Genomic DNA, 14,156 nt, shown 5'->3' with positions numbered 1-14,156 from the left:
ATAGTCACAAAGTTCCTGGGTCGACCGGGTCGAGGAACGGGGTCGAGGGTCGAGAGTCATCACTTTATAAAATTGTGGTACGAATGGGGTATACCTCTGTGGAATGATAAATTATTATGTGGAACGTGACCCTGATTCATCCGGGTCGATATTTTCGGGTCGATGCGTCTTTAAAAAGACAAAAACTATATATGTGCTACTAATGAAGAAACTAATCTGCACAAGCATATAAGAAATGTATAAAAAGAGTACATTTATACCATAGTACACGTACTCGGCTCATTATCTAACAAAAACCACACCCTTAACCTTCTTATCCCAATTAAATCTGCTAGTAATGAGGCTGCGACCCCTCTCAAACCGGGACGCGATCCAATCTTGAATGGGACACTGACCCTCTTTGACCCCGACCCTCGAATCGGAACGGCGTTCCCGGGTCGTGGGACGAGGCATCGACCCCGAATCCTGTGACTATGTTCAAGAGTATACAACAATCTGCCTGCTGGTCATCTTGTGTTGAGGAAAATACCTATATGCGAGTATTGCGGTGCTATAAGGTTACCAAACGAGGGGCTCAATTTTTGTTGCAGGCAAGGTTAATATAGTGAGCACACCAATTCCACCTGATCTGTGTCGCCTATTTACAAGCCAGACAGATAGAGATGCCTTGTATTTCAGAAAAAATATACGGTACTTCAATTCTCATTTTTCATTCACAAGCTTTGGAGCTAATGTGGACCATAAAATCGCTACTGCAGCGGGTGAGCATTTCACACCGAATTCCTATTTCTTTTATAGTATATATAATAAATAATCGTCTTTGATGAATTATGAATTTGTGTAGGTACTGGTATATATACTTTCAAAGTGCATGGACATATTTACCACAGATTGGACCAACTGAGACCGGGGAAAGAAGGCCCCCGTCATATGCAGTTGTACTTCTATGACACTGATGAGACCCTATCACAAAGAATCAAAAGATCACCCCATCTTGATTCAAAATTGATTAGGGCTATTCTTCGAATACTTGAGAACAATCCGTATGTTCGTGTCTTCATGACCGTGGGTCAGATGAAAAATTTGGAAGAGTTGAAGATTGAGTTGAACACCAGTATTTCTGTTGATCAGAGAAGATATAATGCACCTGCTATGGACCAGGTTGCGGCTATCTGGCAGGATGGCTCTGATGAAAAAAAAAACAAATTTAAACGGAGTATTATGGTTTTTCCAAATTCTGGGGGACCACAATTTATACGGGCATTCCATGGTTGTTATGATTCGTTAGCGTACTGTAACACCCCGGTGTTAATTTTGGTGCTAATCTTGTGGTTAATCGCTAATCATGGCTTAGTGATCGTCGATAGTACTCAACTCTAGCCGAACTGTGAGCATGTTTTTCTCCGTAATCCAAACTCTGAATCAATTTTCACCCAATATCAAAGTGGTACAACTAATCTTCTTCTACAACTTCTATTTTGGCCGAATTCCAAGTTTCAATGGAAAATTTTGAGTTTTGGGCAGTTAAAAGTGGAATATGAAATTATTGGTCGTGTCTGGCCGGGACCGGTTAGACTGGTATAGGGCGCAGGTTAGACCGGTCGTCTCCCCTGTTCTGCTTAAGCGGCGGCGGCAGTGCCGGTGCCGCCACGCGTCGCCTCTCCGGCGAGCTCCAGCACCGACCTCGATTGGGCCGTTACCCGGCCGGAATCGAAGCCGCCGCCGCCGACCACCCGAAACCCGACCGCCGGAGCTCCGTCCTCTCGTCGACGTCCCATTTCCGCCCCTCCTCAACTCGATTGAAGGTAGTGGTGGACTTCCCCATACCCTAATCCATGTCCCCGACCTCTTTTTCCTCGGGTTCATGCGCCACCTTCGCCGGGAACGCCTCTCGCCGCCGTGCGCTGCAGCTTGCCGCCGCCCGCTCATCGCCCCGCGCTCTGGGCCGAGCTCCTACGCCACTTCTGCGCGCACGGAGGATGCCTAACCCTGCTGGACCCTCCCCGCCCTTCCTTTGCCGCCGCCCCGCCCCTCGCCGGCGGGAACGCTGCCGCCGTCAAGCCGCGCCGCGCGGCCTCTGCTCTGTTGGCGGGTGCCGTCCAGGGAAGCGGTTAGACCGCTGTGAAAGACCGGTGAAACCGGTCTTCACCGGTCAGACCGGTGTAGTGAACCGGTTGAACCGGTCCACTAATCCTTTTTATGTTCTGATCTCCCAAAATTCCTAGTAATTCGTAGAAAAATCCTAAAAACGCAAAACTAGTTCCTATAGCATCAGAATTTTGTGATCTATCTGATAGAGCCATGTAATTGCTAGATTCCATCCTTTTCCTAGATGGTTTCATTTGCACTTGTTTAATAGTAGTTGAGACCTAGAACACCTCCTTTCGGAGTTAGAGTTAAGCCTGATCTGATCAATGCACCCTCTCGTCTTCTTTGATGGAGACACTTCAGGATAAAAGCAATTAAGGACTAAAATTTCATTCAGCACTGCACCATCCTTGAACCATAGCTAAGAAGGTTGTTTCCAGTTTTGGCCGTGCGTTCTTTTGGAAGCATTGCTTTGCGTTGCATTGCCTTTCTTTTTATGCATCTCATGCATAGCATATTTTACTCGTGTAGCCGCTGACACCGAGGTAGCCTACGAGCTAGTTGCTGAGCCAGTCCAGGAGCCACAAGCAGGAGAGCAGCAGATCGAGGAAGCCGTTGAGCAAGCTCCAGAAGATGTTGCTAACCCCGTTGACCTGCAAGGCAAGCCCCGGAGCATAACCCTTACTTAAACTTTATGCAATGTTATTAAGTATGTACTTGTGCATTAAGTTTCTAGGAGTTGTATGGAACTCTAGATGCATAATCTCTAGGTTATCCAATGTCTCAACTAGTGTGGGCAGATCGATAGCACTGCTACGCCTGAATAAATCTCGGTAGAAGATGGGTGATTTCCTGTCACCCGTGAGATATAGGTGGTTACTTCAGTAAGAGAAGTGAGCATGTTACTGTAAGGATGAGAATGGAGACCGGGCGGAGGAAAGGTTGGACATGATTATGAATTAAAGAAAAGTTGAGCCTCCGCCTGTGTCGATTGAGGACCGTACCGCTGTTGGCACTACTGATCGAGGATTGAATAGTACTAACCATATGCCGGGAGTAGGAGGTAGTCGAAACCAGTAAGCTAATTACCTAAATTGCGTCGGAATCTGATTCTCGACCCGTGGTGCTGGGCAAGGGTTGACGGATGGTGAAGTCGTCCATGGGTTCACCTGGTGTTCGCACGTGCGGGGCTTATCATCCGGGTGTTTGCGGGCTTGACTCAGGCTTCGGGGTAATCATGGGAACAGTTGCTCGGTGTGACTCGCCGGGGTCGCACTTGGCGTGTCAGTTAGGTCCACCTTGCAAGGTTAAATCGGATCGATTCGCCGTGACTCGAGGATATGAGAACCTTGATCTCTCTGTCACATTGTAGTAAAGAAGTGAAATGAGACTGGAATGAAAATGTTGAGTTGTATGTTCTAAAATATAATATGATCAACCATGTATGCTCTAGAGAAATAGGCGAACCTATTTTGTAGCTGTCAAATCAATTGGAGCTAAAATATTGAAAGTAAGGATTCAGTATTAGTAGCTTTTCCGCAAAACAACTCCAGAGCCAAAGAGTTTTGCATGTCTAGTTAATGGGCTAAGTATATCCATAGACGGGTATGTCTTGCTGAGTATTAGAGTACTCAGGGTTTGGTTGTACCCCCTTCTGAGTAGGTTGTGTTCCGGAAGACTTCGAGGAGATCTGCGCGTCTTGGAGTGGTCAGCCTCTTCCTCCGGGTTGGACTGTCGAGTGGGTTCCGTCTTCTCCGTGAAGTGCAGGTAGGTGAGCCTCACATCAGTGGGCAGGATGTGAAGCTCGTCTTTTGTCATCGACGTTATCTACCGTATTGTATTTTCGAAGCTTGTTTCAAACTTGTTGTTAGTTCCGCTGTGTTTGAACTCTGGTATTTGAAATGTAACCCTGGAGTGTAAAACTTTATTGTAAATTATTTCGGAAGCCTGTGTTAACCTCTGTTGTTAATTAATTTGAACTCTGCTTTTGCTCGTAATCACTTGTGCTCGTCTTTTGGCGAGAGTTCCCGTGTAATCGATCCTGGTTACAGCAGGCAGTCTGGGTGTACTGGTTAAGTGCAATAACTGAGGATTAAACTTAAATGGTGGATTAGTGCACTTGATCGGTATTATTTGGACTGTTCTGTGACAGCTGGTATCAGAGCTAATTGCACTGGGGGTGATTACTTGAGTGCTTAACTGCAAAACATTTGGGTTTTTCGAAAAGTTGACGCTAGATGCGCTAAGGAATAGGATAGATAGTTTGTATGCCCTAATTATGAGTTATAATTTAGGAGGCATCTAAGTATCTATTTCATTCCAGCACTTTCAGCATTTACTTCTCGTTAAACCTTACTTTTATGCACAACTACTATTCTGTAACGACGCACCTACGCTGAGGTAAGCAAGGTGAGTATTCTGATAGTCCCTAGAATAGCCCACGTGTATCATACGTGCGCAGGTCCCGTATGTTGAGCATACGAGGAGGTGATAAGGCTCAATTCAAACGAGCCTGTCGCTATCTGCCGCCTGATATGGAGTGCGGATTTCTTACCGTGTGATTGTGATCACGGCCATCTCGTAAGGTAAGGTTACGAGGTGAAGACTCGTTATGCAGTTGGTCATAACCGTGTACCTTGGGACACGTGTACCTTTGGGTGTCCCGTAAGGCGATTTGTACGGAAAGTGAATACGTTGCTTCGGTAACGTATGCAGCGCTGCCCATTCAGCGTCGAACGTTTGGGTGCCGTCTCTATAGTGGACGGTAATGTATGTGTGAATATGTGGGAAACTGCATATGTGTTACTCATGTGGGGTAGGACACATAGGGGTCGTTCGTGGGTGCTGGCACGAAGGGTCCAGAAATGGATATTTATTTATATCTCTTGTTGTCCTGATTTGTCTGCAGGAACACTAACTACGTTAAGCGCGTTATGAATCCTTGACCGTAGGAACGACTAGTATTTATATAGGGAGAGTACGTAATTGTGCCACTAGCTGTTTTCGTATACCATATTTGGTACTTGCTTGGGTGAGAAACGATAGAACGTGCATGCATCTGGCATATTTGGGTCGGTTGATCGCCTTGTTGTTAATTGTTGCGCTTCATAAAAATTTATTTGTGTTGTGTTACTAAAAATTTATTCTTTTTCTAGTCAAAACTGGAGACTTACGTCAGCGCTATGTTTTCTTATAGATGGCTAACTTCACGCACGTGATCGTGGACACTGAGGGTTGGGCGCACTCCAGTGCCCTTCACACCGGCCATTTTCCTCGTCTGCTGTGGCAGATGCTCAGGGCGTTTGACTACACCGAGCCTCCACAGTATTCGGGACACGAGTCTAGCGTATTGGGCACTGAGCGTTGTAAGATGATAGTGAAGATTCCTGCTTGCCCCGCTCGCTTCGAATGGGACTCGTGACAGCTCACTGTCTACGGTAGGAAGCTGGCAGACTCCTGGGAGATCGCTGCTAGGAAGGCCATTGAGGAGTTCTCTGAGAAGCATAATGCTGAGGTTATGGATACGCCCTACAGTGTGATTCCTTTGAAGGATGAGACCACTCAGGCTTATGCAGATCGAGTGAACCGCAACCTGAACTACATGATGCCTGACTATAACATCAGGACAGCACTCTCGTTCAGCTACTCCTCTGGGTTGATCAGCATGTACGAGCAGCTTCGCGAGGAGAATGAGATGTGGAGAAGTAAGGCTCGAGAGGCTCATATCCATGAGCAAAACATGATTGGTGCTCAGGACAATATCAAGACCCTGAAGGCCAAGTCCAGAGCTAGAAAGATAAAGATTCAGGAGTTGCATGAGGAGCTGGAGACCAGGACTCAGATGGTGCAGTACCTGGAGGGGCAGCTTCAGCAGGCCCATGAGTTGATTGAGGATGTCCAGGCTTAGGTGCAGGTAGTGGCAGATATGGAGGCGATGGAGGCCGAAGAAGACGAGGAGGAGGATGCGGAAGAAGAAGAAGACCCGGAGGAGATTGAGGGAGTGTCCGGAGTTGAGTCTGGACCTGGGACACCGTGAGGACTTAGCCAGAAGATGAAATTTCTCCCCTTGTGATAGCCTAACTTTTGCGCAGTTTGGTAGGATGGCTAGTGTGACGCATTAGGCTAACCCTGGGTAGAGGAATTCTTTTGTGATTCAGTGACTTTGAGTCATGTAAAATAACCCTTCGCTAGTGATAGTGTGTTGTTCGGGCTGTGTACGAACCCTTTTCTAATGCTAGTATGGAGTTGTAGTAGGGTGTGGTAATGTAACGAACTGCTTCAGCTTAAGCAGCGTGGCTGCTTAATGTAAAAATTTCTCATGTAATGATCCTCATGTTAATGTGTGAAAATTTCGGTTATGAGCGAGGCTTTGGATGTCTGTGAATCTGCATTTTTTGTTGAGCAATGTTCAGTACTACCTACTTTAGGGCTACTTCGGACCGGATATGTAACGTGTATAACTGTAAGATTGTAGCCAGCCGAGTACTCAATCTGCTATTTAAATTTGGATATATGAGGTTGTAATGTAAACAAGTATTTTTACTCTCTTGGTGAACCATATCGTGAGGGGAATAGATCATGCTGTGTGTTCATATTAGTTATGCACATTTTTTATTGCGTGGATTATTCCTAATAGCGAAATGGCTAACCAAGGGATGGTGCTTTTACAGATGGGCGATAACAACGCTACTAACCATGGAAATGGAGATCACGGAGCACCACCATCGCCACCTCCTTCCTTGGCTCAGGCTATTGCGGCCCTTATCGCTGACCGCAATGAGCAGACCGAATTGATGAGGCAATTGGTGCAAAACAATGCCGGCAGAGGTCGACAAGCACCACCAGCAGAAACTGACTATGTCGGTTTTCTGGCCACGCAACCACCTCTGTTCCACAAGGCAGATGACCCCCTTGAGGCAGATGCTTGGATTCGCACCATCGAGGACAAATTCAGCATCCTCAATTGCACAGAAGTGAACAAGGCTGCCTTTGCATCACAGCAACTGAGAGGCCCAGCAAAGATATGGTGGGTTAATCATAAAGCATTGCTCCCTCCCAATACACAACTCACTTGGAATGAGTTTGTGGCAGCATTCAAGGCCCATCATATTCCTACTAGTCTGATGAGAAGGAAGATGGCAGAGTTCCTAGCATTGAAGCAAGGAAATAATAATGTTCTGCAGTATGCTCAAACCTTTAATCAGTTGTCTCAGTATGGTGGTTTCCATGTGGATAGTGACGAAAAGAGGCAGGATTGCTTCCGGAGGGGATTGAACACAAAGCTGCAGGACAAACTAGCTCTCACTACTTGTGCCAACTTTACAAAACTAGTTAATAAGGCCATTACTCAAGAAGATGCTACCTTAGCTCACAAGGCTGACAAAAAGAGGAAGGAACCTGTTGGATCTTCCTGCAGTGCGCCCCAGAGGTACAAGCTAGTACAGACAGGAAGTCAGCGGGCTCCAAGTCGTCCTCCGCAGCAGGGCCGTTGGGTGGCTAGGCCACCACAACAGCAGCTGTGGGTACCACGTCTCCCAGCGCCACAGCAAGGTCAGAGACCTCCAATGCAGCAAGTGATCCGCACTAATAACTATCCCTGTTTCAACTGTGGACTTCCTGGGCATTTGGCTCGTGATTGTCGTCTACCACGCAAGCAGTTTAACTATAAGCCTCTCACACCAGTTCCAACTGCCAGTACACATGATCACAAGAAGAAAGCTGCACCTAGAAGATGTTACTGACGGTACTCAAGTGATGACGGGTATGTTTTCCGTTAACCAGTGCCCTGTTGTTGTGTTGTTTGATTCTGGAGCATCTCATACATTTATCAGTGAAGCCTACGTAGCACGGCTCAACTTACGAGTAACACACCTGAAAAGACCCTATATTATTCACGCACCGGGTGCACAGTTGCACGTCAGTCAATGTGTTCAGGGTGTATCCCTTGACCTAGGTGGGAAAGTTTTCCAAACTGATCTCATTATTCTTCCAAATCAAGGAATCGACGTTATTCTTGGAATGAATTGGATGGAAGAACATCGTGTTATCCTTGATACTTCATCTCACATCATTCGAATTAATTCTTCCACATATGGTCCTTTGGATATTCATCTTTCTAAGCATGATATCCCCATCAATGCAATCTATCACCTTAAAGGGAAAGGCTTAGCCGAAATTCCTGTGGTTAGTGAGTATCCTGATATGTTTCTAGAAGAATTACCGGGTATGCCCCCCGATCGAGATGTTGAGTTCATGATTGAACTACAGCCTGGTACAGCACCTATATCTCGACGACCATATAGAATGACTCCTAGTGAGTTGGCTGAATTGAAAATCCAGTTGCAAGAATTACTAGATAAGGGTTTCATTCGACCAAGCACTTCACCATGGGGTTGTCCAGCCTTGTTCGTGAAAAAGAAAGATCATGGGTTAAGATTGTGTGTGGATTATCGGCCTTTGAATGCGGTCACCATCAAAAACAAATATCCTCTCCCTCGCATTGATCTCCTTTTTGATCAATTAGCCGGTGCCAAGTTCTTCTCGAAGATAGATCTTCGATCTGGCTATCATCAAATCAAAATCCGGCCATCAGATATACCAAAAACAACATTTTCCACTCGTTATGGTCTTTATGAGTACTTGGTTATGTCCTTTGGGTTAACCAATGCTCCAGCTTATTTCATGTACCTCATGAATTCAGTGTTCATGCCAGAGTTGGATAAATTTATTGTGGTATTCATTGATGATATCCTAATCTACTCCAAGACGGAGGAAGAACATGCTCAGCATCTTCATATAGTACTTCAACGTCTCAGGGAACATCAGCTTTATACTAAACTCAGCAAGTGCAAATTTTGGCTAAAGGAAGTTCCATTTCTAGGTCATGTTATCATGACTGAGGGTATCTCTGTTGATCCCAGTAAAGTACAGGATGTACTGAACTAGAAGGCTCAAACCTCAGTGTGACATCCCGGCCCAGGGCTTAATAGGATTGATAGAATACTCATGCCAACAAGTTGCAACTTCTTTTCCGGAAGCTAATCTCGAAAGAACTCCAAAGTTAAGCGTGCTTGGTCTGGAGCAATTTCGGGATGGGTGACCGACCGGGAAGTTCATCCCGGGTGCGCACGAGTGGTTCATCCCGGGTGCGCACGAGTGAGGACAAAGTACGCAGAAAAGACTTGTGTTGGCCTGTGAGGGTAGTCTATGTCCTATAAAGCTGCCAGATGTAAGCGGGCCCGGCCTCGGGGAGGCGGGACGTTACACTCAGTGGCTGAAATCCGAAGTTTCTTAGGTTTAGCGGGTTATTACCGTCGATTCATACCAGAATTCTCTCGGATTGCTAAACCTATGACTGAACTTCTCAAGAAAGGTACCAAATTTCATTGGAGTGACCAATGTGAGGAAGCTTTCCGAAAGTTAAGAACTCTACTTACTTCAGCACCAATTCTAGCCCAACCAGATACAACAAAACCATTCGATGTCTATTGTGATGCTTCAGGCACCGGAATTGGATGTGTTCTGATGCAAGAGAATCGAGTGATAGCTTATGCTTCTCGATCACTCAAACGTCATGAAGAGAACTATCCTACACATGATCTTGAACTAGCAGCCGTAGTCCATGCTTTAAAGATCTGGCGACATTATCTTATGGGTACAAGGTGTAACATCTATACAGATCATAAGAGTCTCAAGTATCTCTTCACTCAAGCTGATCTGAATATGCGTCAAAGACGATGGCTCGAGTTGATTAAGGATTATGAACTCAAAGTACACTACCACCCAGGAAAAGCAAATGTGGATGCAGATGCGTTAAGTCGCAAGTCTCACTGTCATTGCCTCTCTGCTACACCCTTAAGTGAGTCTCTTTGCTTTGAAATGGAAAAATTGAACTTGAGCATTGTACCACATGGCACATTGGCCCATCTAGAACTCACTCCTACTCTTCGTGATCTAATCATTGAAGCACAAAAGAAAGATAAAGGAGTAAAAGAAATTCAGAGAAGATTATCAAAAGGAGATCCGCAAGTAAGTTGTTTCCACCAAGATAATCAGAATGTGTTATGGTTTTATAATCGAATAGTGGTACCTAAGGATTTTGAGCTTCGAAAGCAAATTCTTGACGAAGCTCATACCTCCCGACTATCCATCCATCCATCCTGGTAGCAACAAGATGTACCAAGACCTGAAACAACGATTTTGGTGGACTAGGATGAAAAGAGAGATTGCCAAGTATGTGTCTGAATGTGACATCTGTCGAAGGGTTAAAGCTAGTCATCTCAGACCGGCAGGAACTCTTCAGCCCTTGAGTATTCCTGAATGGAAATGGGAAGACATCAGTATGGATTTCATTGTCGGTTTACCTCGAACTCAAAAGGGTTATGATTCTATCTGGGTTATTGTAGACCGCCTTACCAAATCAGCACATTTTCTTCCAGTTAAAACTATCTATCGGGCAAAGAAGTATGCCGAGTTGTACATGGATCGCATACTGTGTTTGCATGGGGTGCCAAAGACCATCATATCCGATCGTGGGACCCAATTCGTTGCTCTCTTTTGGGAGCAATTACATGCTTATTTGGGGACTCATCTTATTCGCAGCTCTGCATATCATCCTCAAACAGATGGCCAAACGGAGAGAGTAAATCAGATTGTAGAGGATATGCTCCGTGCCTGTGTCTTAGCTTACCCACAGAAATGGGATGAATGTTTGTCATTAGCATAATTTTCTTATAATAATAGCTACCAAGAAAGCATTAGAATGGCACCATTCGAAGCATTATATAGTCGTCGATGTCGGACACCCGATATGGTTCAAGAAGCTGAAGAGCAAGTCCGTCTTATTCAAGAAAATTTGAAAATTGCGCAGTCTCGGCAGAAGAGTTATGCTGATAAAAGAAGTAGTCCACTTGCCTTTGAAGTCGGCGATCATGTCTATCTGAAAGTATCACCTTGGAAAGACGTGTAAAGATTTGGAGTAAAAGGAAAGCTAGCTCCCCGCTACATTGGTCCATATCCAATCGTGGAGAGATGTGGTCCTGTAGCTTACCGGTTGAATCTTCCAGCAAAATTTGCGGCAATTCATAACATCTTCCATGTATCACAACTGAAGAAATGTCTGAGAATTCCAACTGTAGCTATTGATAGTGATACAATTCAGTTAGAATCTGATCTCACTTATGTTGAGCGTCCAATCAAGATACTTGATCGCAAGGACCGTATTACTCGTCGTACTACCATCAAATTTTATAAGGTTCAGTGGACTCATCATTCCGAAGAGGAAGCTACTTGGGAAAAAGAAGAATTTCTAAAGTCCAAGTATCCAGAGTTTCTACGCACGCATCAAGGTATTTGCCCTTGAACTTTCCACTGAAATTCTATCGTCCTGAATATCGGGGCGAGATTCTTTTTAGGGGGGAAGGCTATAACACCCTGGTGTTAATTTTGGTGCTAATCTTGTGGTTAATCACTAATCATGGCTTAGTAATGTCTTTAGCTTGATCATATCATCGATAGTACTCCACTCTAGCCGAACTATGAGCACGTTTTTCTCCGTAATCCAAACTCTGAATCAATTTTCGCCAAATATCAAAGTGGTAGAACTAATCTTCTTCTACAACTTCTATTTTGGCCGAATTCCAAGTTTCAATGGAAAATTTTGAGTTTTGGGCAGTTAAAAGTGGAATCTGGAATTATTGGTCGTGTCTGGCCGGGACCGGTTAGACCGGTATGGGGCGCCGGTTAGACCGGTCGTCTCCCCTATTCTACTTAAGCGGCGGCAATAGTGTCGGCGCCGCCACGCATCGCCTCTCCAGCGGGCTCTAGCGCCGCTTAAGCCTCTGCAACTGTTCTAGTAGCCAATCCCGTTTTGCCTTCGTCGTACCCTTCCTCGTGCCGCGAGCGGAGCAAGCAAACCCTAGCGCCGCCGCTCGCCATGCCGACCATTCCATCGCTGTCTCGCCGCCATTCTTCGAGCTCGAGCCCTCCCCAAGCCACTCCACCTCACCTCGCACCTCCACAGTCCCGCCCCGACCTCGATTGGGCCGTTATCCGTCTGAATCGAAGCCGTCGCCGCCGACCACCCGAAACCCGACCGCCGGAGCTCTGCCCTCTCATCGACGTCCCATTTCCGCCCCTCCTCAACTCGATTCAAGGTAGTGGTGGACTTCCCCATACCCTAATCCATGTCCCCGACCTCTTTTTCCTCGGGTTCATGCGCCACCTTCGCCGGGAACGCCTCTCGCCGCCGTGCACTGCCGCCTCCCGCTCGTCGCCTCGCGCTCTGGGCCGAGCTCTTGCGCCATTTCCGTGCGCACTGAGGCAGCCTAACCCTGCTGGACCCTCCCCGCCCTTCCTTTGTCGCCGCCCCGCCCCACGCTGGCGGGAACGCTGCCGCCGTCAAGCCGCGCCGCGCGGCCTTTACTCTGTTGGCGGGCGCCGCCCAGGGAAGCGGTTAGACCACTGTGAAAGACCGGTTAAACCAGTCTTCACTGGTCAAACCGGTGTAGTGAACTGGTTGAACCGGTCCACTAATCCTTTTTATGTGCTGATCTCCCAAAATTCCTAGTAATTCGTAGACAAATCCTAAAAATTCAAAACCGGTTCCTATAGCTTCATAATTTCGTGCTCTATCTGATAGAGCTATGTAATAGCTAGATTCCATCCTTTTGCTAGATGGTTTTGTTTGCACTTGTTTAATAGTAGTTGAGACCTAGAACACCTCCTTTCGGACTTAGAGTTAAGCCTGACCTGATCAATGCACCCTCTCGTCTTCTTTGATGGAGACACTTCAGGCTAAAAGCAATTAAGGACTAAAATTTCATTCAGCACTGCACTATCCTTGAACCATTGCTAAGAAGGTTGTTTCCAGTTTTGGCCGCGCATTCTTTTGGAAGCATTGCTTTGCATTGCATTGCCTTTCTTTTTATGCATCTCATGCATAGCATATTTTACTCGTGTAGCCGCTGACACCGACGTAGCCTACGAGCTAGTTGCTGAGCCGGTCCAGGAGCCACCAGAAGGAGAGCAGCAGATCGAGGAAGCCGTTGAGCAAGCTCCGGAAGACGTTGCTAACCCTGCTGGGCTGCAAGGCAAGCCCCGGAGCATAACCCTTACTTAAACTTTATGCAATGTTATTAAGTATGTACTTGTGCATTAAGTTTCTAGGAGTTGTATGGAACTCTAGATGCATAATCTCTAGGTTATCCAATGTCTCAACTAGTGTGGGCAGATCGATAGCACTGCTACGCCTGAATAAAACCCGGTAGAAGACGGGTGATTTCCTGTCACCCGCGAGATATAGGTGGTTACTTCAGTAAGAGAAGTGAGCATGTTACTGTAAGGATGAGAATGGAGACCGAGCGGAGGAAAGGTTCGACATGGTTATGAATTAAAAAAAAGTTGAGCCTCCGCCTGTGTCAATTGAGGACCGTACCATTGTTGGCACTACTGATCGAGGATTGAACAGTACTAACCACATGCCGGGAGTAGGAGGTAGTCGAAACCGGTAAGCTAATTACCTAAATTGCGTCGGAATCTAATTCTCGACACGTGGTGCTGGGCAAGGGTTGACGTATGGTGAAGTCGTCCACGGGTTCACCGGGTGTTCGCACGTGCGGGGCTCATCATCCGGGTGTTTGCGGGCTCGACTCAGGCTTCGGGGTAATCATGAGAACAGTTACTCGGTGTGACTCGCCGGGGTCGCACTTGGCATGTGAGTTAGGTCCACCTTGCAAGGTTAAATCGGATCGATTCGCCGTGACTCGCGGATATGAGAACCTTGATCTCTCTGTCACATCGTAGTAAAGAAGTGAAATGAGACTGGAATGGAAATGTTGAGTTGTATGTTCTAAAATATAATATGATCAACCATGTATGCTCTAGAGAAATAGGTGAACCTAGTTTGTAGCTGTCAAATCAATTGGAGCTAAAATATTGAAAGTAAGGATTCAGTATTAGTAGCTTTTCCACAAAACAACCCCAGAGCCAAAGAGCTTTGCATGTCTAGTTAATGGGCTAAGTATATCCATAGACGGGTATGTCTAGCTGAGTATTAGAGTACTCAGGAT

General features: G+C 46.2%; 1 long non-coding RNA gene across 1 annotated transcript; it reads left to right on the top strand.

Annotated features, from left to right (window-relative positions):
• Positions 1-2: 2 nt before the first annotated feature.
• LOC120698361 lies at positions 3-13,818 on the top strand. The gene is made up of 3 exons (XR_005684822.1): positions 3-475; positions 6,343-6,345; positions 13,807-13,818. It is a non-coding gene; the product is annotated as an uncharacterized LOC120698361 (long non-coding RNA).
• The last annotated feature ends 338 nt before the right edge of the window (positions 13,819-14,156 follow it).

The sequence above is a fragment of the Panicum virgatum genome, chromosome 3K (genome assembly GCF_016808335.1).
Source record: "Panicum virgatum strain AP13 chromosome 3K, P.virgatum_v5, whole genome shotgun sequence".
Classification (NCBI taxonomy): Eukaryota; Viridiplantae; Streptophyta; class Magnoliopsida; order Poales; family Poaceae; genus Panicum; species Panicum virgatum.
The sequence above is the reverse complement of the archived record's forward strand: the minus strand, read 5'-3'. Positions and strand labels throughout refer to the sequence as shown.